Here is a 26,862-nt window from a genome sequence, read left to right as displayed (position 1 = left end):
CAGGAATTATTAATATTTATTCAGAGTGGGCTTGCATTTGCAAATAAATTAGAATAAATATCTCTCTTCAGTAGACCTCAAACTGTAACGTGTTCTGTACACAAACAAAAATCAATCAAAATAAATCTCAAACTCAGTATACATTCATCTCCTGTTGAGGATGATGAAATCAAAGCCACATAATGGTGGACTTTCCAGATTGAATTGCCCTGCCTGCATATTAGGTCTCTATTACACAGGGCAATACCTTCTAGAATACTTTTTTTTTTTTTTAAGATTTTTTGATGTGGACAATTTTTAAATTCTTTATTGAATTTGTTACAATATTGCTCCTGTTTTATATTTCGGGTTTTTGGCCCCAAGGCATGTGGGATCTTAGCTCCCCAACCAGGGATCAAACCAGCACCCCCTGCATTGTAAGGCGAAGTCTTAACCACTGGACCGCCAGGGAAGTTGCTAGATTACATTTTGATGCATTAATTTATTTGCATGAGGAAGGGAGGGCAGCACAAATCATCTCATACCACGGAGAGGTCTTCTCAGCACAGAGGTAGCTTTGTATTTCTTCTGTAGGACAAAATCTTGGCAAATTATAGCTTCAAAATCTTAGTTTTACTGAGAGGCAATTGCTATGGCTAGACTAGTTTAAATTAATATCCAGACCTCAGTGTTTTCCCTTCCCTCTCGTGTCCAACACAACAAAATAGGGTCCTTGGGGTAAATGAAGAAGAAAGTATTTTAAGGGGGATCTATCAGTGGAGGAGCAAAATGTCCTTTTGTTCTCAAACTGATATTGTTAGTGGGCAATAAAAATTACCTGGGCATAGTATTTACATAGCATAGTTTCAGAAAGTGGAACGAACAGTTTCAATTGGCTTCTATAGCCATAATCAGCTACCCAAGAAGAAATATAGAAGAAAAGTACTATCTAAATTAACATCTTTCTAAATGGATTTCATGTTGCCTAACTCTGGATTTTCTTTAATATATAACTTCTCTTAACTCCTCTTTCCCCTTAGTAACTTAAAAAAAAAAAAACTTTATATACAAGAGAGATTGAATGGTTTTATTACATATTCTGATCACTAAAAAGGTCTCTTCCCACTCAGTGTCAAATACTAACACAGCTACTCTGCTATACTGACTCATTAAAAGACGGTAATAATAGTGCGGAACCTGGGGCTTGAAACCAGGACCATCTGCTTTTAATTTCAGTTCTTAAACTGAATAGTGGTGAGACTTTGACCAATTCATCTAACCTCTCTGAGCCTCAATTGTTTAATCTCGAAAGTTAGACTAACAATACTGACTTTTGGGAATCAGGTGAGAATTGAGATAATGCATAAAAGTATTTAGCACAATGCAGGGCATGTAAGCAGCGCTCAACAGACAGCAGTTAATTTCAGTAACCATGACACTGGCCATTTTACCTGAGTTACCTTATGAGCCAAGTCAAATGCCTATTTGGATTATAGTATAAGTCTACCCTCAAAACTAGAGAGGAAATGGGAAACAAATAAATCAGCACAGTTGTTCTTCTCATTTTTCTGTCTTTTCAGATTATGGTACAGTTATTCTAAACTATAATTTCTTTCTACAGTGATTAAAAAAAAAAGCAAGGCAAATTTTCCCCAGCATTGGTCTTTCAGCATCACTCACTAGCAAAACAGGCAAAATCACGTGGAGAAATATTGTTACAAGCATTTGGAAAGGTGTATCTTTTGTATTAATTATCTAACTGTGAATTATCCTCTTTATGCTAACCCATCTCCCAGGTCACTCACTGTTCAGTACTTGGCTTCACTTGTCCATGTAGACAAAGCTGTTGTGTCCTGATGGGTTTTGATAGGTGGCTAGTGCAGGCAGGAAATGCCAAGTGCAGGTAGCTTAGGGAGCCCTCAGGAAAACTATTTCCTGACTAAAAATATGATGAGACACTGCATCTTAAATTCAATCCAGCATGTAACCAGAGTAAATGGAACAGAAGAATAAAATGTATTTTATTCATAATGAACTGGGACTGCACATAAAAGAATCTTTTAAATATCCGAATGGTTAAAAATGGATTATATTTCCCTTTGGGAAAAGGAGCAGTCAAAGGGATAGGGCTGATGAACTGAGCTTATTAAATTGGTTTTTGGCGGTGATGAAAATGGTATTGACAAAAAGGCAGTGGTATATATTTCACACAGATTTGCGGGGTAATGAACATAAAGTACTGCTCTTGTGAAAGTTGAGATGCTTTATATTCTGACACCTGGACTCTGGTGGCATGCTTATCATCCAGAGTGGAGCTCAACTTTGAGAAACCAAAGTAATTTCATGAATAAGCACCTTTAATCATTGGTGGGGCTGGTTTCCAACATGAGACGATTCTACATTACTGGAGAAAAGATTCAGAAAGAGCACGGGTGGATACCACTTGCTTCAGTTGACATTATTAGGGAAAGTCCAGTCTTTTTAGTTCAATACCATGGAATCCTTGAGCACTGTGATGGAATTTATGGTATATGAAGGTGTGCCATTAACCTTGTTCTCAGAAACCCTCCTTTTCAAGAGTTTGCTGTAGAATACATGCAAGACTAGATGGTGAGTCATCTTATCATTCTTTATGGATCCCATCTGATTTAGACAAATTAGATTGCATGGAATTTCTGCCTCCATTAGCAAAATAAAATAGATGCTGAAAATTTTAACAAAGAAAGGCAATTTTGTGTGTGGAAGGTGGTGGCTGGAATGGACAGTTATGGCTCAGTTTCTGAAATTTGCATGCCTTTGCTGTATCTTCCTTAAAATGTGTGGCATCACCATGTTGGCCTTTTGGAAAGGTGGATACTCCCATAATACTTTAGTATAACATCAAAAAATAATCCTTCCCTTCCTTCCCAGGAGCCCAGTCGAGACTTGACTGTAACTCTAAATAATATTTACTGAACATTTGGGGATAGTATGAATACACACTGCCTCATTTTCTTCATCTGTAAGGTGGAATAACAAAAATTCCTACCCCAAATGGTTACTGAGAGTCCCCAGTTTTTAAAACAGTATCTGACATCTAATAGGCTTTTGGCAAATGTTAGTTGCTATTATTATTATTACAATGAGATCTATGGATCTAGAATTTTGATAATCTGTGTGTCCATCTGGATCTAAGTAGGAACACAGAAATCACTTCTACTATTCATAAGAGAAGGAATTTACAGCAGGCACTGGATACCCAGGTGAGGTGTTTACTGAGCATCAAACATGTTACAGTGAGGTACCCTAGAGATGAGTACCAGTGGGAAACTAGTACCATTCCTAGGCTAGTGGAACACAGGGAGTAGGTGGTGTTACTAGAGCCCCGGGGACAAGATCACCTGATAGAAGTGAACCTCGAAAGGTTTTTCTGGAGTGACCTAATGTCACAGAAGAGATTTAGCCTGCTGGGGCTATTCAATGACCACAGAAAAGAGAATACCCTGGCCTCTATCTTCTCTCCACCCTCTAGTCTCTCACCAACCCCTCTATTGTTCAAGTCAGTCAGAAGTCAAATAACTTGGTATCCTGGCAAACAAAACTTTCAGGGGTCAACTGTCCCCCACCCTCCATTATAGAAAGGATCAGGCTAAAGGTAAGAAAAGGATTTAAGGACAAACAGGCCTGAGAAAAGCACAAGCTGACTTAAAATGTAAGTTTGTTCTTGGAGTTCACAGGCTACCCTGAATCACCAGCTTCCTAGCTGCTGGACTTCTTCCATCGTAGGACCATTTTAAAACCCACCACTCAGGGGCACCCTTTTCTGCATCTTAGTAATGTCTTATCTAACTTTTATGCTCAGTGTGTTCTGGAAAAAATATTGTTAAAATGCACTGATACCCTTAAAGACCGTTGTCAGGACCCAATAGGATGATGTATATGAAAGCAAGCTTTAAACTGGACAAACACAAGGAATTGCCCTGAGTCCACAGTGGACCCCCAGTTATCTACTAATGAACTCTGACATTGTGTCTATTATACCCTTACTTTTAAAACACTGGTCTTCCAACTAGAAACCACTTCCTTCTACCACTGTGAGCCATAAAATGGATTCCAAAAGGGCAAGAAATATCTTGGTGGAATTTGATTTCTTCTTAGATAAAATGATCCTTTAGAAATGTGATGATTAGTGAGATCAAGACTGTATTCTTCAAAGTTAAATGGAATTGTGGTAAATGAAGGGGAAAGGACTAAATGAGACATCATTTACATGCATACACATTTTCAGTGAGGGAGCAAACTTTGTTGGTGATTTTGATAGAAGCTCTTCTTTTATATGAAATGGCCTTAGGAACTGACATAAATGGGGTTCATCCAAACAAGCTGGGAAACATGATTTTTTAAGCTCTATTTCCCTAGTAGAAATGCACCTTGCTCCAATGAGTAGCCCTAACTCTCAGATCTAGGTCTAAGCTCCAGTAAATACAGAATGTTTTGTGAAAACTGCAGGCAGTGATATGATTATAGGAATTGTTCTTGTATTTTTATTTTCACCCTATTTCTAATCTGTCTAATAAACCTTTTAAATTACGGACATGTGGATCCAGTGGGGGAAGGGGAGGGTGGGACGAATTAGGAGATTAGGTTTGACATAAATACACTACCATGTGTAAAATAGATAGCTAGTGGGAACCTGCTGTATAGCACAGGGAGGTCAGCTCGTTGCTCTGTGATGACCTAGATGGATGGGATGGATGGACGGGAGGGAGGTCCAGGAGGGAGGGGATATATGTATACATATAGCTGATCCACTTCATTGTACAGCAGAAACTAACACAACATTGTAAAGCAATTTTACTCCAATTAAAAAAAAAGAGAGAAAAAATAAATAAATAAATAAGTTCTGCATCAGGTTTCTATTCTTTGCACATTAGGAGTGGAGGGAAGAGATAAAGATTTTAGTGATATGATGTATGTTTGGGGGGATTGACACAGTGGTGTGCTGGTACATGTTTAACAATTGGGTCTCCAAAAATATTTCCAACATGAATGTTGGTTGATGTTTTTCCTTATGTTAATGAGTAAGATCAAAGATAACAAAGACAGGGACTTCCCTGGTGGCACAGTGGTTAAGAATCACCTGCCAATGCGGGGGACACAAGTTCGAGCCCTGGTCCACAACTACTGAGCCTGTGCTCTAGAGCCCACGAGCCACAACTACTGAGCCCCCGCGTGCCTCAACTACTAAAGCCTGCACACCTAGAGCCCGTGCTCCATAACAAGAGAAGCCACCGCAATGAGAAGCCCACACACCTCAACGAAGAGTAGTCCCCGCTTGCTGCAACTAGAGAAAGCCCACACACAGCAACAAAGACCCAGTGCAGCTAAAAATAAATAAATAAATTAATTAATTAAAAAAAAAAGATAACAAAGACATGCGTCAGAATGTCACTAGTTTGTCAACAACGTGAGCAACTTCTTTGATGGTTCAGATAATAATTTTGAATACTGGAAAGATATTTCGTTTTTGTGCTATTCATAATATCATAGTTACAGCAAAATTTTAAATGTAATCCACATTACTAACATTTTCTCCACTTGGTTAGTCTGGACAGTGAAAAACAAAACAAAGAAAACAATAACCAGGCCCTGATTTGTAGTGTTTTCTGGTTCCTGTGGTGCCAATACTTTCACCATGTCCAATTTCAAGCTACACATGTGACATCACTGAATGTGGAGCTGGGAGAAGAAACCTAGTAGCACACCATTATATAGTGCTTCCACCATATACACACAAGAGAGGTAAATTACCTCAAGAGCACAGATAATAGTAAATGTAGTAAAATAATTAGGAAATTATGAGTTTTGAGTATGTTTTAACAGTTTTTTTGAGGTATAATTGACATATAAAATTGTATATATTTAAGATGTATGACTTGATGTTTTGATATACGTATACATTATGAAATGATCACCACAATCAAGCTAATTAACATATCCATGATTGCCATTTTCAGTGTCCTTCATGCCTTGTGTAGATTCAGTCTGGCATTCCATGTAAAATGTGCCACCCTCTGTTTAACATTTTTCATGGACATGTAGGTTATTTCCAGAATTTCCATCTTGTCAATTATATTTGAAACTGCCACTTGGTGCATATGTGTGAGGATGTGCCATTTCCAGAAAGAATGTCTAACTGGTATGATAGCTGCACAAAAAACAAAAAAGAAAAGAACAAGCAAACTTCAGGACTTTCAGGTCAATTAGTCACGAAGAGAAAAAAGCTGAAGAAAGGGAAACTAAAATGTTCATAATTCTTCACTTTATATAAAAAAGAGTTGGAGGTTATTCTTCCTTAGTAGATACATCTATATGCATAAATAGAGATTTAAGAATGATTGTAGAGTATATTAATAAAAGGGAGGATTTAAAGCACAGTTATAACCTTCGAAATTTATTTATCTTTCAAGATTAGAGAAAACAAATTATAAGTCATACAATAAAAATTACAATTAAAAAAACAATAACAAAGTATAAAATTCAGAGTCAGATAAGATACAGGTAGTAAAGGATTACTGAAAAAGCAATAGGAGTAAATTACATAAATTTCCATTATTAAAAGTTAGAATCTCAGATGCAAATAAAGAGCAAATTCACAATGTTAACTTTTTAGGTGTCATAATAATATTATGTAGGAAACTTGTCCTTAGTTTTGATTGACTAGGAATGATATAGCAACTTACTTTGAAATGATGCAGAAAAGAAATTAAAACTATATGGCAAAATCTTAATCACTGTTGAACCTATGTGGTAAATGTAAGTATAATGTATTATTCTTTATACTCTTCTGTATTTTTGAAAATTTTAAAAATACAAAGTTAGAAAAATAAAAGAAATAAATGTCCCTTCAAAACCCCTCTAACTCTTTCAGTCACTTTCTTGAAAATTTGCCACAGTCTTACTAATTTTGAAATTTGTAACGCTGTATTCCTAAAGTGAATAAATAACTCTAAGTTGTCTCTAGTAGATGAAAAACAGATTTTGTTCTTTCCATTTTTTTTCTTCTTGCCAATTAGAAAAATAAAGTCTATCAGTAGAGGAGAATAGGCCAGTCCATTAACAATAGAAAGTAGATTAGTGGTTTGTGTTCTAGAGGTGAGGGTGTGGAGGAAAGTGGTTTACAACTGTGAATATACTAAAAACCATTGAACTGTACAGTTTAAAGGGGTGAATTGTAGGGTATGTAAATTGTATTTCAATAAAACTTATTTTAAAATATTGGCTCCTTTAGGTTTAGCAAGCAACTAAACTAAACAAATTTTATAAGGCTACTTACATGAAAATGAAAGATTGAGTGAGGCAAAGAATGCAAGGCTAGGCAGAGATACATAACATGTGTTTCAATCCTATGAAAAGAAGAGGGGATTCAGTCTCAGCAGTGCTGCTTAGTAGAGCTGTGTTCTCAGCTGAGTAAGTGTTTTGGCATCTCCCTTTCCTTATCCATGACAAAGGTCTCATGGTCCTTGCCTATTTCAAATATCCTCTAACTATAAAATAATATAATTTAAAATGCTTTGGTCAACTGTACAGTGCTATGTAGTGTACTCTAATTACTTATGGCCAGGGTAGTCAACCTGTCAGTTGGAAAATAGACACTTTGAAATGGCCACCAGAAGAGCTCTAGGGTACTATGAGCTCTTAATGGTCACCAGTTCCCCTACTTACTAAAAAATGGGGGCTATCTCAGAGAATTTTTTCAAATTTATTTCTTTATGATATTAAACTATACCCTGGTACTTCAACAAACCATTTAACCTTTCTCAGTTTTTAAACCATGAGACTAGCCAAGAAATGTGATGCTGTGACTTTTCGGGGGGTGAGAAGTGGGAGAGAAACAAGATGAATATTCCTCTGCATACCCAGTCACAGAGTCATGCCACCTACTATGGAAGTGAAAATACATCCTCTCTGCTGCCATTCCAAATGAGCCCACTTTCCAACCTCTTTCCTGCCAGTACCGCCTCATGGTAGCCTGCAATAGTCATTGTAGTTTGGCTGAACAGAACAAAGGGGCTATTGTCTGAGAACAGATGCAGGAAAAGTTTTGCCAAATTGTGCATTCTCAGGTGAACAGGTTTTCACAAATGGAGCATTAATCACAATTCTCTGACAATATCAATTATGGAAGCAGACCAAGAATAAACCTGCAAATAAGAAGAGCCCTTTCCTCCTCTCTCACATTAAGAATGCAAACATACTGGAAATGCAAAGGAATACAGATTTGCTGGAGGATAGACGTCTCCAGCAGAAAAAAACTTCATTTTCTCTGATTTTCTTTATAATAAAAAAAAAAAAATCTTAATCTTTTTTTTTTTAACCAGATGAGTATTTAGCAGTCATGCCTTTAAATATATATATTGTATTAACTTCCTGTTACATTATATATTTTTGTTTCATAGCATTACCTAGTACCTTGCTACCTACAGTGGAGTTTTATAGGCTGGTAACCCCAGAATTACTTGGAAACTTGTAAAAGTGCAAAATCGCTGTCCCTTTTCAGAGCTATGAAGTCCAAAACTCCATTTTACTTAGGAGATTTGTATGCACATTAAAGTGTGAAAAGCACTACTCTAGAATATAAGCTTCCAGAGAGTAGGCATGTCATATCTTTCTGTGTTCTTCCATCTCATCAAACACCTGGGTTAATGGGAACCAATCCACATGCTGGATTGCATGAAATATGAGCAGAGTGTCCCTTTATCATTCTGTTTAGCTCTAAGCGGAGTGGAATTTGTGTTATTGCATAGGGACATTCATGTGGCAGGCAAAATACTATGTGTTCACCAGTAAATACGGTATTTTTTTTTTCCCCTTGACAAATTTTTTTTTTTAATTGAGGTATAATTGACACATATCATTATATTAGTGTCAGGTATACAACGTAATGATTTGATATTTGGATATATTGCAAAGTGATCACCACAGTAAGTCTAGCTAACATCCATCATCACTTTTAAAATCTACTCTTAGCGACTTTCAAATATACAATACAGTGTATTAACTATCATCACCGTGCTGTACATTACATCCCCATGACTTTTTTTTTTCTAACATCTTTATTGGAGTAAAATTTGGAGTATAATTGCTTTACAATGGTGTGTTAGTTTCTGCTTTATAACAAAGTGAATCAGTTATACATATACATATGTTCCCATAGCTCTTCCCTCTTGCATCTCCCTCCCTCCCACCCTCCCTATCCCACCCCTCTAGGTGGTCTCAAAGCACGGAGCTGATCTCCCTGTGCTATGCGGTTGCTTCCCACTAGCTATCTATTTTACATTTGGTACTGTATATATGTCCATGCCACTCTCTCACTTTGTCACAGCTTACCCTTCCCCCTCCCCATATCCTCATAAATACGGTATTAAAAGCTACATTTCCCAGCTACCCTTGCAAAAATCAAGGCCCTGGACTGAGTACTGGCCACTGGGGTAGGTCAATGGATAAAAGATGTGGCCATAAGAGTACTTATGGAACCCTCAGGATTGACTGTATAATCTGTGGGGCCCCAGTGAAAAAATGAAAATGTGAGGCCTTTTACTCAAAAATTAAAATTTCAAGATAGCTATAGCAGAGCATTAAACCAAATATAGGCCCTTCTAAGTGGGGTAGCCATTTTGACTTATACATCTGGGTTGTTGCCCATCACAGATGAATCAAATTGAGAGGAAGAGGTTAAAACTTAGAGACTGATGGGGTTAAGGTAGGAAGGGTTGGCACGGAGAACAGAACTGGAATACCCAGTCTAGTAATAAAAGGAAAATATTCAAGGGAGGATTGGAACGTTTATTTTGAGAGAGTTTGAGGAAGAGAGAAAGGGAGAGGAAGGGAGCCTTCATCTGACACCTTTTTTCTTGTTGCTATGGAAGAAAAGTTATCTGGTAATCATGGATAGTGAGAGTCAGAATTTACAAAGATGCATTTTGAAATAACTACTGCTGGAAACTTCCTAGGAAACCAATAGGAGATGAATAAGAGGATATGTGTCAGAAAAGATCATGATGAATGTAACCTTTGGTGGGGTCGAGAAATCCAATAGATGGAGCTAGAGAGGACAGAAGGAAGAGGTGACCCAGCATCATGACCAAGAAAAGGTAGTTTGAGTTAAATTTTACAGAATATCTATCATCTCTATAGTTAAGAATTGATTGCTCCATTAATATAAATCACGACCATTTTGACAGTTTCAAATAGGTCCACAGACTCACACATGGTCATTGTCACTTGGATAAGGCATCTGGACACTCAGAAATTCTTCCAAAAGTGGCATTTTCTTTGGTTAAAATTACCATAGTGCGGATAATGACTGGTATCCTTGCAATCTTTGAAGTTGATGTTGTAAGGAAAAATACAAATGTCAAGCAGACCAGGCTAGAGTCACCATATTCTCTTCTACCCAAACTATTACATAGGAAATCAATTGAAATCAATTGATTACTAACTGATTAAATTTCCCCCAAATGAATACCGACAATTATAAACACTTACTAAGTGCTCACTCTGTGCCGGGTACTCTTCTAAATGTTTTACATGTATTCCCTTAATTCTCGCCACAAGCCTAGAAGCAAGATACCATTATAATCACCATTTTTTCCAGGTGAGGCAAAGAAAGACTGAGTAATATATCTAAAGCCACATGAATAGTAAGTGGTTAAGCCGTGATTTAAATTGTTTGTCCATGCTCTGATTTGGGGGTTAAGAGAAGCAGTCTGGTATCATATCATTGGTAAAAACACACGATTGCAGGTTGACTGGAGCAGCCAACCTTTTCCTTAGGTAAGCTACAGGGAAGCTGTTTTCTTACAAGGCTTCTGAGAGAGGCAGGACGGCTTCATGGTTTCAGAGCATAGGTGTTGGAGTCACACTTTTGGGGTCATATCTTTGCTCTACCCTCTTGATCTCATATAATTCGGGCAAATTGCTAAACCTTTTGTTTGTTCCCTGAGCTATAAAATGTGGAGCTCATAGGGTTGTTGTAAAGATTAAGTGAGCTAGGAAGACGGAGCCAAGTACTTGGCATGTTAAGAACCCAATCGACATTAGCTACTATTACTAGTGAGCATGGAACTGGATCAAAGGCAATTACGGATTATTTTATTAGGCCCATCTCATACCATTGTCAGCAAACCCTCTTTAAACCCTCGATGCAACTGGTTCCCTAAGTTGCAACTGGTTCCCTAAGGGCCTCCTGTTTGCCAGCAGGGCAAAGTTCTGTTTAGCTTAGCTATTAAATCCTTATGCAGTTCTGCACCAATTTTTTTTTTTTCTGCCCTTAGTTTTTGCTCTTCTCCAGCATGAACACTTCAATACAGTCCCTCAAAGAAGCCCCTGTGACTTTACCCATGTCATTTTTCTTTTTGTCTTTCAGATCTAGTTTGGATGTCCCCTCTTCATGAACTCTGCTCAGAACACCCTGTTCTACAGTAATGCCCTTTCTCTTCAGAGCTTCAAGAACATCAATCTCTGGTAATATTCCTTGTGTTGATTAATTCTTACAGCTTTTTTCTCTTCTTTATGTTTGCTTACAAATGCAGAGGAGAGATAAATCCCCAGGCATCAAATACTACATTTTAATGCAACTGATTAAGCTCTACTACTTGACATGACCACTTTGAGGTAGAGATATTTTCATGTGTCAAAGTGTAAGAACAACTTCTAACGATCCAGTTTTAGACACAAAACAGATCTCAGACCTTTACTTCATCCCTGCTGCCTAAGACATTCCTGAGCCCTATTCCGTTCTCTGAGTGGGGTCACAGATTGATTGGGGCCTAGGGAATGTCTGTTTTGCCCCTTAATTTAGATAAAGGAAAAAAAAATTAATGGCATCAAAATGTCTCTGTGATCAACATGGCTTTGTGAAGACAGCTTTGTAAAAAGGACAGTGCCTTTCAGAAAGTGTTCACATCCTATTTGAATCCTTAGTTGCCACCACCCATTTTTGAGTTCTTTCTAGAAGCTATATTTCAGCACCCACAATATGTTAAGGCTCAGCTTGAAGAGCTGAAATTAATAAATGCTCAATAAATGTTTGCTGAAATAAGAGTACATTATCTTAGACAAAGGAATACCTTCCAACTCCTTAATTTAAAATATCTGTTTCTCATAACTCAAAAAGAGTCATGTACCACAATGTTCATTGCAGCTCTATTTACAATAGCCAGGACATGGAAGCAACATAAGTGTCCATCAACAGATGAATGGATAAAGAATATGTGGCACATATATACAATGGAATATTACTCAGCCATGAAAAGAAACAACATTGAGTTATTTGTAGTGAGGTGGATGGACCTAGAGTCTGTCATACAGAGTGAAGTAAGTCAGAAAGAGAAAAACAAATACCGTATGCTAACACATATATGTGGAATCTAAAAAAAAAAAAAAAGGTTCTGAAGAACCTAGGGGCAGGACAAGAATGAAGATGCAGACTAGAGAATGGACTTAGGACATGGGGAGGGGGAAGGGTAAACTGGGACGAAGTGAGAGAGTGGCATGGACATATATACACTACCAAATGTAAAATAGATAGCTAGTGGGAAGCAGCTGCATAGCACAGGGAGATCAGCTCGGTGCTTTGTGACCACCTAGAGGGGTGGGATAGGGAGGGTGGGAGGGAGGCACAAGAGGGAGGGGATATGGGGATATATGTATAGGTATAGCTGATTCACTTTGTTATACAGCAGAAACTAACACAACAGTGTAAAGCAATTATACACCAATAAAGATGTTAAAAAAAATCTACGTTATCTATCTACCTACCTACTAACTTATCCACCTACCTATCCACCTATCTATTATCTGTCCATTTATCTAGATAGATATGTAGATAAGTAGGTCTATACGATGACAGAGTAATCAGCATTAATTTGTAATTAATTAGAAGTATATAGTTAGAAGAAATATAACAATAATAATATTTCTTCTAAGCAATATAGTTAGAAGAAATTCAACTTGGAATTATAATGTGTGAAAACTGAAAAGTAAGCACAGGCAATAAAAAATGTTTTTAAAAATATCACATTACAAAAAAGGAAGGCAAAGTGACCATTACAGCAGAAGAGATTGATGATTCTTTCTGTAGCTTAAATCTTTGTCGATTAGCACATCTATTTTCCTCCTAGAGGTATGTCTGTTAGCACTAAATCACAGAGCCATCCATACAGACAGGATATATATGTACATATCCTAGAACTGCTGGGCATTCAGGTTCTACGCTTGTCTCTAAGAATAATGGCTAAGATACGTAGGGGGCCATCAGTCATCTTGAGGCACCTAGTGCCCTCTCTCAGTCTGATAATGGCTCATGCCTGTTGGGTAGCATAGTTAGTGGTGGCATTTATGAGAGTTTATTACTGCCTTCTCCCTTCAAAAGACACCTCATTCACTGTGCTGCACTTCTCACTTTAACTGGACTGAACACACACAGGGCGCTAGAGCAAGGAACGGTTAGGGAAAATCATATGTTAAACAGACAGACCCGAGAATGTGGGGTTCAGACCACCTCTGTCAGGAGGCCTGGTAAATGATCACACATAAATGTTCAGGTCAAGGCTCTTTTTTCAGAGTTTTGGGAAAAGCACCAAAAGCAAATGGGATCTGAGCTAATATCCCCCTTTTTCCTGCCCTGATGGTCCAGTTCCTATGACTCACATTCCCTGCTGAGGATACATGGGCTACTGTTGGGTACAGTTGTCAGATCATCTCTCTGGTTCCAACCAGGGCCCTCCACACTGAACTGAAATGATCTGGGGACTCAGTCTCAGATGGCTGTATTCCAAATGGAGCTAATGAACACTTTTGGTGGGTGTAGGTGGAGTCAGTTGAGTAGGCGTGTCACACACAGAGGACTGGGAGACTCTGGAGTAGGTGGGGGTGGGTCAGATTTGACATATTGGGGGTGAGACGTAGTCTCCTTTTTGCAGAGTTACAGAGCATCTTTAGCAAGTATATCAGACTCAGTTTGAGTGTCTTCCTAGATTCACTTGGCTCTATCCACCCACAAAACTTAGCTGCTTGTGTCATGGAGAGATAGGCCACCAGCTCTCTGAGCTCCTTTCAGGGTGAGGATTGGGCTGTGGCCTGGGCCCCATTGTACCTGCCGCAGAGGGAGGTCTGCAGCCTCCTGCACCCAGGACTGCCCCAACCAGACCCAGGAAGCAGTGGCTCCTCACACCGCATCAACATGAGATGAAGCATCATGCCTAAGGCCATGGAGTCTGGCTTCCCCTGCAGTTGCCTGGAAGGACTAAACAACAGAAGATAAATAACAGAAATAAAGGAAAATTTACACTGTGTGTGGCAATTTCTAACCAGGTTCGCTGTTAACAATTGCAAAGCCTGGTAAAACTACTAAGATCATATGCAAATATGTAAAAGTTATAGACCAAATTAACCAACGGTAAAACTAAAATAAGTCATATAACTCCATCTTACTCCACTCGCAAAAATTAACTCAAAAAGACTTAAATGTAAGACCTGAAACCATGAAACTCCTAGAAGAAAGCATAGGAAAAAATTTCCTTGACATGGCAATGAATTTTTGATTGCAGAACTTAAGGCACAAGCAACAATATCAAAAAATAAACAAGTAGGACTGCATCAAGGTAAAAAGCTTCTGCACAACAAGAAAACAGTCAACAAAGTGAAAAGACAACCTATGGAATGGGAAAACATATTTGCAAGCTATATATCTGTTAAGGGGTTAATGTCCAAAATATGTAAAGAACTCATACAGCTCAATAACAAAATAAAACCAAATAATCCAATTAAAAAATGGGCAAAGACCTAAATTTTTCCAAAAAAAGATGTAAAATGGCCAACAGGTACATGAAAAGATGCTCAACATCTTTAATCATCAGGGAAATGCAACCCCAAACCACTATGAGATACCACTTCACGCCTGTTAGAATGACCATCACCAAAAAGACAAGAGGTAAGAAATGCTGGCAAGGATGTGAAAAAAACTGTTGTGCAGTATTGGTGGGGTTGTAAACTGGTACAGCCACTGTGGAAAACATTATGGAGGATCCTCAAAAAATTAAAAATAGAACTCCCATATGATCAGCAATCCCACTTCTAGGAACATATCCAAAGAAAAGAAAAGCACTAACTCCAAAAGATATCTATACCACCATGTTCATGGCAGCATTATTTACAATAGCCAAGACATGAAAACAACCTAAATCCATTGATGGATGAATGGATAAAGAAGTTGTGGTATATATACACAATGGAATATTATTCAGCCATGAAAAATGAAGAAATCCTGCTGTTTGTGACAACACGGATGGACCTTGAGGGCATTATGCTAAGTGAAATAAGTCAGACAGAGAAAGATTAATACCATATGATCACAATTATATGTGGAATCTAAAAAAAAAAGTTAAACTCAGATGAGATTTCTGGTTATTAGAGGCAGGGAGTATGGGGAGGGGGCAGTGGAGAAAGGTGGTCAAAAGGTACAAACTTCTGTACCCTGTAAGATAAATAAGTACTAGGAATGTAATGTACCACATGATGAATATAGTTAACATTGTTGTATGATATATAGGAAAATTGTTAACAGAGTAAACCCTGAGAGTTCTCATCACCAATTCTTTTTTGCAAGAGATGAGATGATGGATGCTAAGTAAACTTATTCTGGTAATCATTTCACAATACAGTATAAGTCAAACCATTACGTTGTACACCTTAAACTTATACAGTGATACATATCAACTATATCTCAGTGAAACTGAAACATATCTCCTACCTTGAAAGCATTACTTTTATAATAACAATATTAAAAATATGAATCAAGTTGTATTATTTATATGAACTAACATTGGTAAAATATCAAAGATGCTAAATTTAATAACTGTGACACATATCTAGGTAATCTATTGATGGACAGGTGATATTTTGATAAGTATTAAAAGCACAGATGTATATGTAATTTATAAGTTAGTATAATATTTATTTTTGCTGTATACTTAGATTTGCTGAAATCAGAAAAACCTAATTATTATAATCAAGATTTTTATGTAAGTTGGGTTGAACTCATAATAGTACTCTAAAAGATTAAAAAATAAAATAAGGTATACTCAAGTGTACACAACTTGAGTGTATTTTATCAAAAAGTAGATTAAAATAAATGTAAAATAAAACTATTTTTCACTTATGTTTTCAAAAAGATTGTTTTCTTTGAAATAACTAATATAAAATTAGTTATTTATTTTTCTATTAACGTTAAAAGGAAAACACAAATCAAGCATTAAGTTTTGCTTAGTTAAATCTTAAAATATTTATTTCATTTAAAAATTTTGATTAAATCATTAAATATTTTTATTAAACAAAAGTACTTTCAGTGGAAGTGTTCAAATTTCATCTAGTTGTGAATGTAAACAATCAGTAATATTCACATATTTTATATTCAGATCTACATGTAATTTATACAAATTTAAGAGGAATATTCATTGTTTACTATTGCAAAATATCTTTAAACCACCATATGTCACTGTTGTAAACACTGCAAAATTGTATAACACTCTGCATTGTGTTCACTTATGCATCAGCAGTGGCCCACCATAGGCTTCTGAATAAAGATGATTCACAGGATAAGAGATGCAGAAAAGTATTTCCCTGGGGCCTGTGTGGTATCAGCTATGAGAGTGACTCTTTAGGGTTAAGGGTTGCTCTGTGCCCGAGCTGAGTGCCCATGTGTTTTGTAATAAATTACTATTTTGGTGAGTGGTTATGCTTGGCAGGACCTTTAATAAAACAAGTTCAAGGCAGAGGCCTCTCTTGGCTTGACCGATGAAAGACCGGAGAAGAGAGTGAGCCCACTTCCCTTCCTCCCACTAATTTTTTTATTATTTTATTAATATTGTGATGATTAGCGGTTACACGTGATTTGCCTGGAAGTGACCAGTTGTATGTTCACTGTGGTACGTTACCCTCAGCTGTGCTGCATACCCCTACTATAAAGACACTCTGTGTTTTCCTTCCAGAGAACTGACTCTTTCCTTGGAGTAGAAAGGACAGTCATCTGGAAATAGAGTTGCATCTTTGAACCAGTCATTCTTTCCATAGCAGCATCTTTTGCTTGCAGAGGTACCTGCTGCCACTGATTTGTGAATCTTTGATTGGTTCTACAGTGCAGATTGGTTTGCTTTTCCATTTTTCCCACTGCCAGCTTATTTCACATTTGCATAGCTATTAACTCAATTACTACTCATCCTTTTGCTTTCCAACTTCCAAAAGTTTGTTCCTGTCATCTCTTGGCGTATTCTTTTTATCTCTGGGTCTATATTTATGCTGTTAAAAATCCCTTTACTGTCATTTTCAGTGAAGTTTCCAAAGTTAGTGGAAATAGTTGTATGTATTCAATCTGCCATCATTCATGACAGTGTAGTTTATCATAGTTATAAATTAAGAAACTTCTACATGTCCTCAATAGAAGATGGATTAATTATTAGTACTCCCAAAGCCATTTATTCATTCAACAAATATTTTCTGAGTCTCTACTATGTCAGGTGCTGTTTTATATTATCTAAGTTAAGTGCACTGATGGTTTTATTTACAAAACTTCTTAAGTAATATAGAGAGATACTCATGAAGTTAATATAATATGTTTTTAAAAAGAAGGATAAGGCCTATGTATACCCTATGACTTTCATTGTAAAAAACTATATAACATGTATAACTTTACTAAAAATTAAGGAAAGATGCCTAAGGCTCTAAAAACCTCCTGCTAAATTATCTTCTAAAATGGGTTTTCCAGCTAAACCTCATGCAGTGGTGAGTGGGAGTACCAAAGGTGATTTCTTCCAATGCAAATGAAATGAATTATGTTAAATAAACTACTTGTTAACAAAATTCCACAATTTCATCCCAATAATGAAATTTAAGGAGATTAGCACTCGCCTATGTTTCATGTCTTTTCTATACTATGTAGAGAGAAATGTGTCCCATGAGGGCAGACCTACTTTGACCCCACAGAATGTGAATCTTTAAGTGGGAGAATGACCCAGTGAACATAGTCTTGGTGTCTGGAAGTCGAAGGCTTAAATCTCAGCACTTATATAACTTTAATATTGAGAAAATGGGGCAGTGATGCATATTGGAAAGACTATATGCTTCGGAGTCAGAGGTACATGGGTTAAAATCTGGGCTCTAACACTTACTACCTATATGTCCTTGAGCAGATTAACCAAACTGCATCTTAGTTTTGTCATCTCCATAACAGGAATGATTCAATTCATTCCAAAATTTTGCTATAAAAATGGACAGAAATAAAATATTTAACTTGCCTAGCACAGTCATGATACAAAGAAGATATATGCATGGGGGAAAACTATTAAAATATTGAGTGCTTGTCTCTGAAAGGTGGAGTTATGGATACATTTTTGTGTGACTTTGGACAAGTTACTTCACCTCTCAAAGGCTTAATTTCCTTTACTATATAAAGTGAATAATTATAGTAATAATGCTTTCAGAGGATTGTTATGAGTATTTGATTCATAAAATTTTTTTTTATAAATTTATTTATTTTATTTATTTTTGGCTGCATTGGGTCTTTGTTGCTGCGCGTGGGCTTTCTCTAGCTGTGGTGAGCGGGGGCTTCTCTTCGTTGCGGTGTGCGGGCTTCTCATTGCGGTGCCTTCTCTTGTTGCAGAGCACAGGCTCTAGGCGCACGGGCTTCAGTAGTTGTGGCTCGTGGGCTCTAGAGCACAGGCTCAGTAGTTGTGGCTCATGGGCTTAGTTGCTCCGCGACATGTGGGATCTTCCTGGACCAGGGCTCGAACCCGTGTCCCCTGTATTGGCAGGCGGATTCTTAATCCCTGCGCCACCAGGGAAGCCCGATTCATAAAATTTTGCAAATAAAGTATTAGGATACCACATGGCATGTATTAGGTGCTCAATATATGTTAGCCATTATGGGTTATCTTTATTTCTTTTGCTCTCTTTTGAAAATTTTAGATAAGTAGCCTGCTTTATTTTCTTAATCAGAAACAACTTTACTGTTTTTAGAAGAAAATGTCCTTTTACCTCCATATTTCCGAATGGAAGCCAAATTAGGAAGGTAAAAATAAAGCAGCGTATCAGTTGCTTCAGTTCCATCACCCTCTGATGATAGTCACTGAATATAATTATACAGCTCCAACAGAGGTATCCTGAGTGCTAGAGAATGAATACAAAGACACGCAGCACTGATGATCATTTCCAGTAAACTCACTGGTCCCTGAATACATCCTTGGGGTTTTATAGGACAAGCATCATCATCATGAAATGAAGCCCTTTTAATTGTAACAATAAAGTAGTCCCTTCAAGTTGGTGCTGTTATACTTTTTGTAATCAGTGGAAATTCAATTAATCCAGTTAATTAAACGTTGGTGAATCCAGAGTGAATTCTATTAATTAATGTTTCTGTATAAAGATATAGCAGACCACACAGTGCTTTCCATCAAGCTCGCAGATGTCTGCCCAATTGTAGCTGCCACATTTCCCATGTCACTCAGAAAGAAAGAAAGAAAGATACAATAAACTGTGATTCCCAGCCCAGGGTTTACAGATGTGATCTTAGGAGACCATTAAATCACTATAAGCATTTAAAACAAGCTTAATTTCTATTAGATTATAATGTAAAAGCAATATAAGACTCTGAATGTTCTGGACGATGACCTAAATGAAGCACTGCCACACAATTTTAGTGTCCACTATTCTCATGTGCTTGTAATCATATCAGGGTTATGTGGTTAACTTAAGGGAGTGGTGTTGACATCACCATTTCTGTTAGGTAAGCATCAGAAACAACCCTTAAGCACCACCTCTATACTGTGATGTAGCTTATTTTGTATTTTTCTCCTACTCTTTGGGGGTGCTTTACAAATGTTTTTCAAATCTAACAACATTATTAAGTTTTATATTATTGTTGTCAAGTTCTGAAGCTTAGAGAAGTAAAATAATTCTCCTAGTTCATACAACCAGTTAGTGATAGAGCTAAGGCTTGAATCTATAACTGCTTGACTCCAAGACTGAACTATTCCTATTGTTAACTGTGGTCCTAGAGCTTAAAAAATCAGATGGATGGAGTGGGGGATTTGTATTGTGTTGACAAAATGCCATGGTCTTAATAGCGTCGAAGCCCAAGTTTCCATCAATGGTTTTATGCTAGGCTCAAACAAATAAGCAACAAACCAGTGATCAGCTTGAAGAAATAACTAATTGATTAGCTGACCCAAGCAACATCTAGAACTTTGGGACCACTACTATGAAAGAATGGATTTGGGAACACAGAGTTATTTGTACATTCATATAGTTCTTAAATATATTCAGAAAAAAATATTTTGTACTTTGTAGATTCTTGACAATTGAAACTTGAATCCAGTTCAATTGTGCTTAATTCTCTTTCAATACTTTTTTACTCATTCAAAAGAATACTGGCTACCTGATTTGGATAAGTCTTATGATAGATATTTTAATGACATGACTAACAGTCCTTGCAACAGTTCTATGAGGTCGGCATTACTAATCCTCATGACAGATGAGGAAACTAAGGCTCATGGAACTGAGTTAATTTGCTCACAGTCATATAGAGCTAGTAAGTGGCAGGGTCATGATTTAGAGTTGTTACTGTGCCATTTTCATACTGTTTACTATGTGCCAGGGATGTACATAACATGACCATATATATAACATGTATATAATATGTATGCCATGTATATAACATTTATAACCATGTATATAACATAGTCATATATATAACATGACCTCAAGTCCAAAGGTTAATCCAGACTATAGTCTGGTGGTAAGCATTAAATATATCTTTATTCCTGGAGCTAAACCTCAGTGATGAAATGGCTGTATGTTAACATTTTAAATAGAATATAATTATCAAAAACTGGAGGGGAATGGGACGGTACATGAGAAGTCTGGTAATTCTGATAGCTTTATGTTCTTAACTAGTTTTTTAAGTTGTTATCTATTTAAATCAGATCCTATTGGAGAGGTATGGGAGTTAAGTAATTCAATATTACTCATAGTAGAGAACAGTAGACAAAAGCAGCCCCCTCAAAGGGCACTAATGGTATTATATAAAGGTATCAGTATCAAGGATATTATTTGAACATATAATCATGTCTTACATTATGAAATAGATCAAGTGAAATGGAACATATTTTCAAAAGCTAATTCTATTGAAGGCTTGTATGCATTGATACAATACATTAAAATGACAGAATTGAGACTAAATACATTTAATATATTAAATGTAAATGGGCATAGCTCATCTATTTAAAAAAGTCATGTTGGTTAACAATGCAAATTCCAATCTTATCTGTGTATTGAAAGACACTTGAAGAGATTCAGAAAGGTTAAAAATAAAAGGATATGAAACTATATAGCAGACAAATTCAAATAAAAGGAAAGCAGGGTCAAAATCTTGATATCTAGAAAAATGAAATTTAAATTAAAAATTATTAAAAGAAGACCTATGTGAATAAATAAATGTACTATGTTTGAAGACTGGAAAATCCAAAATTTTTAAGATACAAACTTTCTTCAAGTTGACCTATTGAATCAATTCAATCTCAATAAAAATCTCCATTTTTTTTGGTGGAAATTGATAAACTGATTCTAAAATTATTTGAAAATGCAAATAACCTAGATTAACTTTTTTTAAAAAAGACCTAAAAAGAAGAACAAATTTGAACAATTTGCATTACCTGTTTTCAAGACATATTACAAAACTACAATAACCAAGAAAGTATGGTTTTGGTATAGGGATATACAAATTGATAGACAAGAACAGAAAGTCTAAAAAGAGCTTTGAAAATTTATAGACAATTAATTTTGACAAAGATGCCAATGAAATTTAGTGGGGAAAAGAAAATTCTTTTCTACAAATGATGATCAATCTTGACTTCTACCTCACACTGTATACAAAATTAACTTGAGATGGGTCATACATATAAACATAACAGCTAAAAGTATGAAGCTTCTAGAATGAAACATAGGAGAATATCTTTGTGATCTTGGAGTAGGCAGGGACCTTTTAGAGAGGACCTGAAAACATGAACCATAAAAGAAAGACTGATATATTTAGTTTAATCACAATTTAAAATTTCAACTCTTCAAAAGCCACCACTAAGAAAATGAATAGGCAAGTGTAGACTGACAGAAAATTATTCACATTATATGTGTCTGATTCAAGAATAATTAAAAGGTAACTACAAATATAGCAAAAAGTAAGATTTAAGAAGGGTACATGAGTTTTATAGTGTTTTTATATTGTTTCATATAACATTTTTAAACTTACAATATTTCAAAACAAAAAGTTTAAAATACAGTATTGTGTATATTATAATGTAAATGTATGAAAGGAGTACAATATACAACCTATTAAATATATAACATAGTAAAATATATAACATGAAAATACATACTGTACTATACATGCGTTTAAAAAGAGTGTTCTTTGCTGTCACTGAGATTCTGGCCTCATGGCATTCATCCATCAGTCTCATTTCTCTATATGTTTTCTGTTTCTGGAAATCTCCTTAGGAGCTTTACACTAAGACTTTCTCTTATCAAATATCTGTTCTAGTTAAGCAATTACTAATACCTAATTAATTTTTTTCAAATTCTCATCGGTAATTTCTCTGATTCTCCTTTTCTTAACAAAATACGGTTTTAAACAGCATTATTTACACATTCACTTATTAGTTCATTCATTTAACAAATGAATATGGTTGGTTCTCCTATCAATTTGCTATGTGAACACAGACGATCTCAGTTTTCACATGTGATAAATGAAATTCTTGGGTCTTATGATCTCTAAAGAATTCTTCCAGCTTTAAAATTCTACAGCACAATGATTCAATCATTTGTTTCTATCTGGCATGCATTACTTTTATGCACACCCTGGGGGTACTTCTGTTCTGTACTCTGTCAACACTTGGACCATCAAGAAATCAATAGTTAACTTCTCTTAGTTCACTTTTGTTTGCAGCAAAACAGACTGCACTTCAATCACCATATTGTAATGGCTCATTGAAAAAGGGTTCCACCTTCAAATATGTTTCAGAAACACTACAAAGTGGGCATTGACTTTTAACTACTCACCTAATTATTGAGAGTAAATTAGGTTACTGTGCTTCTATTTTAACCTAATTACTGTTTTAGACTTGAGTTTTCATAATAAAATAATTTTAAAATAAGTTTGTCATCAGAGGAATTTAGAAATCAAAATTTTTGGAGGACTGTACTTACAGAGATTTCAACTTAAATATTCACCTTTTCACTTGTATAGTCTAAGTTTGCTGCCCTGTATTCCAGTGTATCACAGATGTTTCCACTTCTGTATGGCACATCGGGCAAAATGAATGAGGCTGCTCATAGCCAAAAGCAACCAGCCTAGGACAGGCAACCAGCCCAGAAGTTGAGGAAATCAGTATCTAGGCTTCCCAGTAACTCAAACACAGCAAAAGGATTGGGAAGCTCTGATGTATTTTCTGCTCTCATGGAATGAAAAACATGTTTGTTGTTTGGACAGCAGACTTTTCAATATATCTGTCAAAAGAAAGTTCATACACCCAGGAACTCTCATTTTTTAGGCCAGTATAGTTGAATGGTATCCTCAAGCAGAAATTTTGCTCATAAGTTACCAGAGCTTCAGCAAAATACAGCATTAAATGTGGAACTAGACTATCACTGCAGAGATTCATAGCTCTATTATTTAAACTACATCAATCAGGATAAGGAACAAGTAAACAAGTTACACGAAGTACAAATATATGACTAGTCAGAAAATGACTTCAATATCCCCTATGGTATTTGTAAATAATGACAAGCACTAGAAGCTACCCAATAAAAGTTGAGTTAATAATCTTGACATGGAAAACAAAGGTCTTAATGCTGTGAAATCATCAAGGTGACAGAATATTGCCCATACAAAGTTATCAGTGGAATTGTAGAATTGTTTATGTAACTGTGTACAGTGTGGATAAAGAATTTCTGGTTTTAAAAAATTTAAGAACTCCAAGTCATATGGTATTATCCCTTATCCTCAATGTTGTAACCCATTCTGGGTTGGTGAGTATTGATTCAGTGGTCTAGATTATTTAAACGAGCGTATTTGGCAACTTTCCAGAAAAGAATAATTCATTTGGATCTTAGAACTTCTTCTGTTCTATCATTGTTAGTCATTATTGATGTAAATGATTAAAAAAGTGTTTATGGAGGCACGTTGTCTCGTCTGTCCTGCATGATGGTGTTTCTACATGGAAGGAAACTGTTAGAGAAAGCATATTCAGTTCCACAGAAAGCATATTCAGATTTGAAGTCCAGTGTGCTAGTGTGAAGTCTAGGAATTTTTAAAAAAGAAGTGCCCTTAGGATCAAACCTGTAAAAGAGGAGAAGGATGCATAATTGAACAGGGAGAGAAGTTGAATTGATGCTGACCCAAAGTTGACCCTCAGTTGACCCAACGTGAAGTTCTGGACCTAGAGTGATACTCCAGTCTTGTCAGGTGTTGGGCACAGATGACCCAGCCTTTATAATGACAAATCAAGTGGTCACTAGATGTGGGCCTTTGGATGCCCAGGAAGGTGTGATGTTGGGCCAGGCAGCTCTCTGCAGCTGAGATCATTCCTGATGGGGCTGACACCTGATGTCTGCTGACAGCACTCCAGAAGCTGGGACCAAAAGTCCTTCATGAAAGAGGGATCTGAGCATCACATCACAGTGTCTGCTACAGAAACCATAAAGGAGGCTGAGTAGGTTGAATCAACATGGTTACTGCAAGGCTTTCCCAGTTGATCTTTTGCCTTGATATTTTCTCCCCACCATCTTCTGATCCTTTGCCACATGGAAGCCAGAGCATTTCTCTTCGGATGTACATTTCCTAAAAACTTCAGTGATTCTCCATAGCCTTGAGAATAAATTCCAAACACTTGAATATAGTTCACAAGGTCTTTCTTGAGCTCTTCCTTTCTTAATTCTTTAGGCTCTTTTACTTGTCTGCATGATTTCACTCCTAAATTCAGGGCTTTCTGAATTGCTCAAAATTCCACAAACAAATCATGAGTTCTCTCACTTCTAGGTCCTTGCACATGCTGTTTTCTCTAGCTGGAGCACTCTCTCTTCTCTTTGCCATTATTCCCGACTTACTCATATTGCTCAACAAAGCTTGGTATTGCTTCACTTCCCATGGTGTCTGTTCCCTCCTTAAATTTCATTTGTCCAAGAAGGCTTCCTTGATCTTATAAGCCTTGCTCCTATTTTTTGCAAAGGTAACTTTTCCTTAATCTGCTGTACTGTCATTGACTGTTTACTTGAATCCACCCCACTTACACAAACTCTCACAAATTCATTACAGTATATTCAGCACCTAGCACAGTGCCTGGCACATGGTATATGTTCAGTAACTCTTTGATGAAATTTATAACTGAAAGCTAACTGCCTCTTATGTGACACATGGCAGGATACCTTGCAGAAAAAGATTTGCGTGTTTAGGAAAATAAAAAAGTGTGAAGTTACAAGGCTTTAGGTTTTTTGGCATTGTTCTGTTGTTATTAGCCTCTGTGGTCAGCCCTGGGGCCAGTAATTTGCAGTTTGGAATCAACCCAGAATTTGCATCCCTCAAAGGTCAGTAATTCCTGGAATTTCCTTGCTTCCCATGATCCCTGTTTCTTTTCTCCACCACCCATTTCATCTGAGAAAAATGCCCATTATTATGTCTCACTCTTAGTCATCTGGAGACCTTGTACTTTTCATTCTCTAACTGTAACATATACTTCTCTGTGACATATATTTAAGAACAACAGTGACCACAGATTGAGCATTGACTTTGTAGCAAGAACTGTGTACGAGCTTTAACTACATTTTCTTGAATATTCATGACAAGCAGTAAGGTTACTATTTACTCTCAACATTGTACATGTAAGTAAAGCAAGGGGTTAAAGGACATGCCAAGGTCGCAGAGCTAGTATGTAGTAAAGTCGTTTTGAACCTGTCTAGACTTTTCATTACACTCACACCAGAGCCCTAAGAATGAATGTGAATGACCACAAGTCACCAGGAATGAATTCATCCTGCTCTCAAGGGGCTGACAAGGTGGTTCGAATCATAGTGAGATGGTTATGAGTTCAGATTTGAGATTTTCTCTCTCTTCTGCCTTATACTTGGTATGCCTTTGAGCAAGATGATTAGCTCTCAGCTATAAAAAGGAACAACAACTGTAGTTACTACCTAGGATTTTTGTCAAGAATACAGCATATATTTCATGTCAAGTAGTTAGCATAAAGTATATAGCATGGCCTGGCATAGCTCTAATTTTCAACAAATGACATTTTCTTACTATGAAAACTATTATGAGAGAATTTGTTTGTTCTCCCAATCTCCTAGAAATCTCTGTAAATAGTGAGACACTCAAGTCTATATAAAAAGGGTTGAAAACTCAAATACGTTTATGAGAATCTGGTAGATAGGGTAAATGATTAAATCTGGCCATGTGTTTGACAAGTAGGAGAGGTGGGATTTGTGGCAAACTGTAGAGCACCTGCCCTCTCCAAATGGAGGAAAACTGTTCAGTACAGTTTCAATGGGAATAAAGGCTCAATGTTGCTGAATATTTTGAATTTTGTCAAGCTAAGACTGAAATCCGGATTTTTATAAGAATCATTCCCAGTTAAAAATGTTGGAAACTAATTCTGTTTATTTAAAAAAATACTATTTTTTTTAACTTTTTAAGTGTGAGACATGTAAAACACACCTGTGACCCAAATTCAGCCCTTGGTCCATCAATATGTTACCCACTTTATTTTAGCTTATTCAAGCTAATGACTTCATCTTTTGTGTGAC

The 26,862-nt window shown here is 36.5% G+C and overlaps 1 long non-coding RNA gene across 1 annotated transcript in view; it reads left to right on the top strand.

The window, feature by feature from the left end:
* LOC309624587 overlaps positions 1–25,361 on the top strand; it is a 438,712-nt gene extending 413,351 nt beyond the window's left edge. Inside the window, exon 3 of the long non-coding RNA XR_014242037.1 lies at positions 11,387–25,361. This is a non-coding gene — a long non-coding RNA (uncharacterized lncRNA). The remainder of the gene's footprint in view (positions 1–11,386) is intronic.
* Positions 25,362–26,862: the final 1,501 nt, after the last annotated feature.

This window comes from Balaenoptera borealis (assembly GCF_965194805.1).
Source record: "Balaenoptera borealis genome assembly, chromosome: 2".
Classification (NCBI taxonomy): domain Eukaryota; kingdom Metazoa; phylum Chordata; class Mammalia; order Artiodactyla; family Balaenopteridae; genus Balaenoptera; species Balaenoptera borealis.
This window is presented reverse-complemented; position numbering and strand designations above follow the sequence as displayed.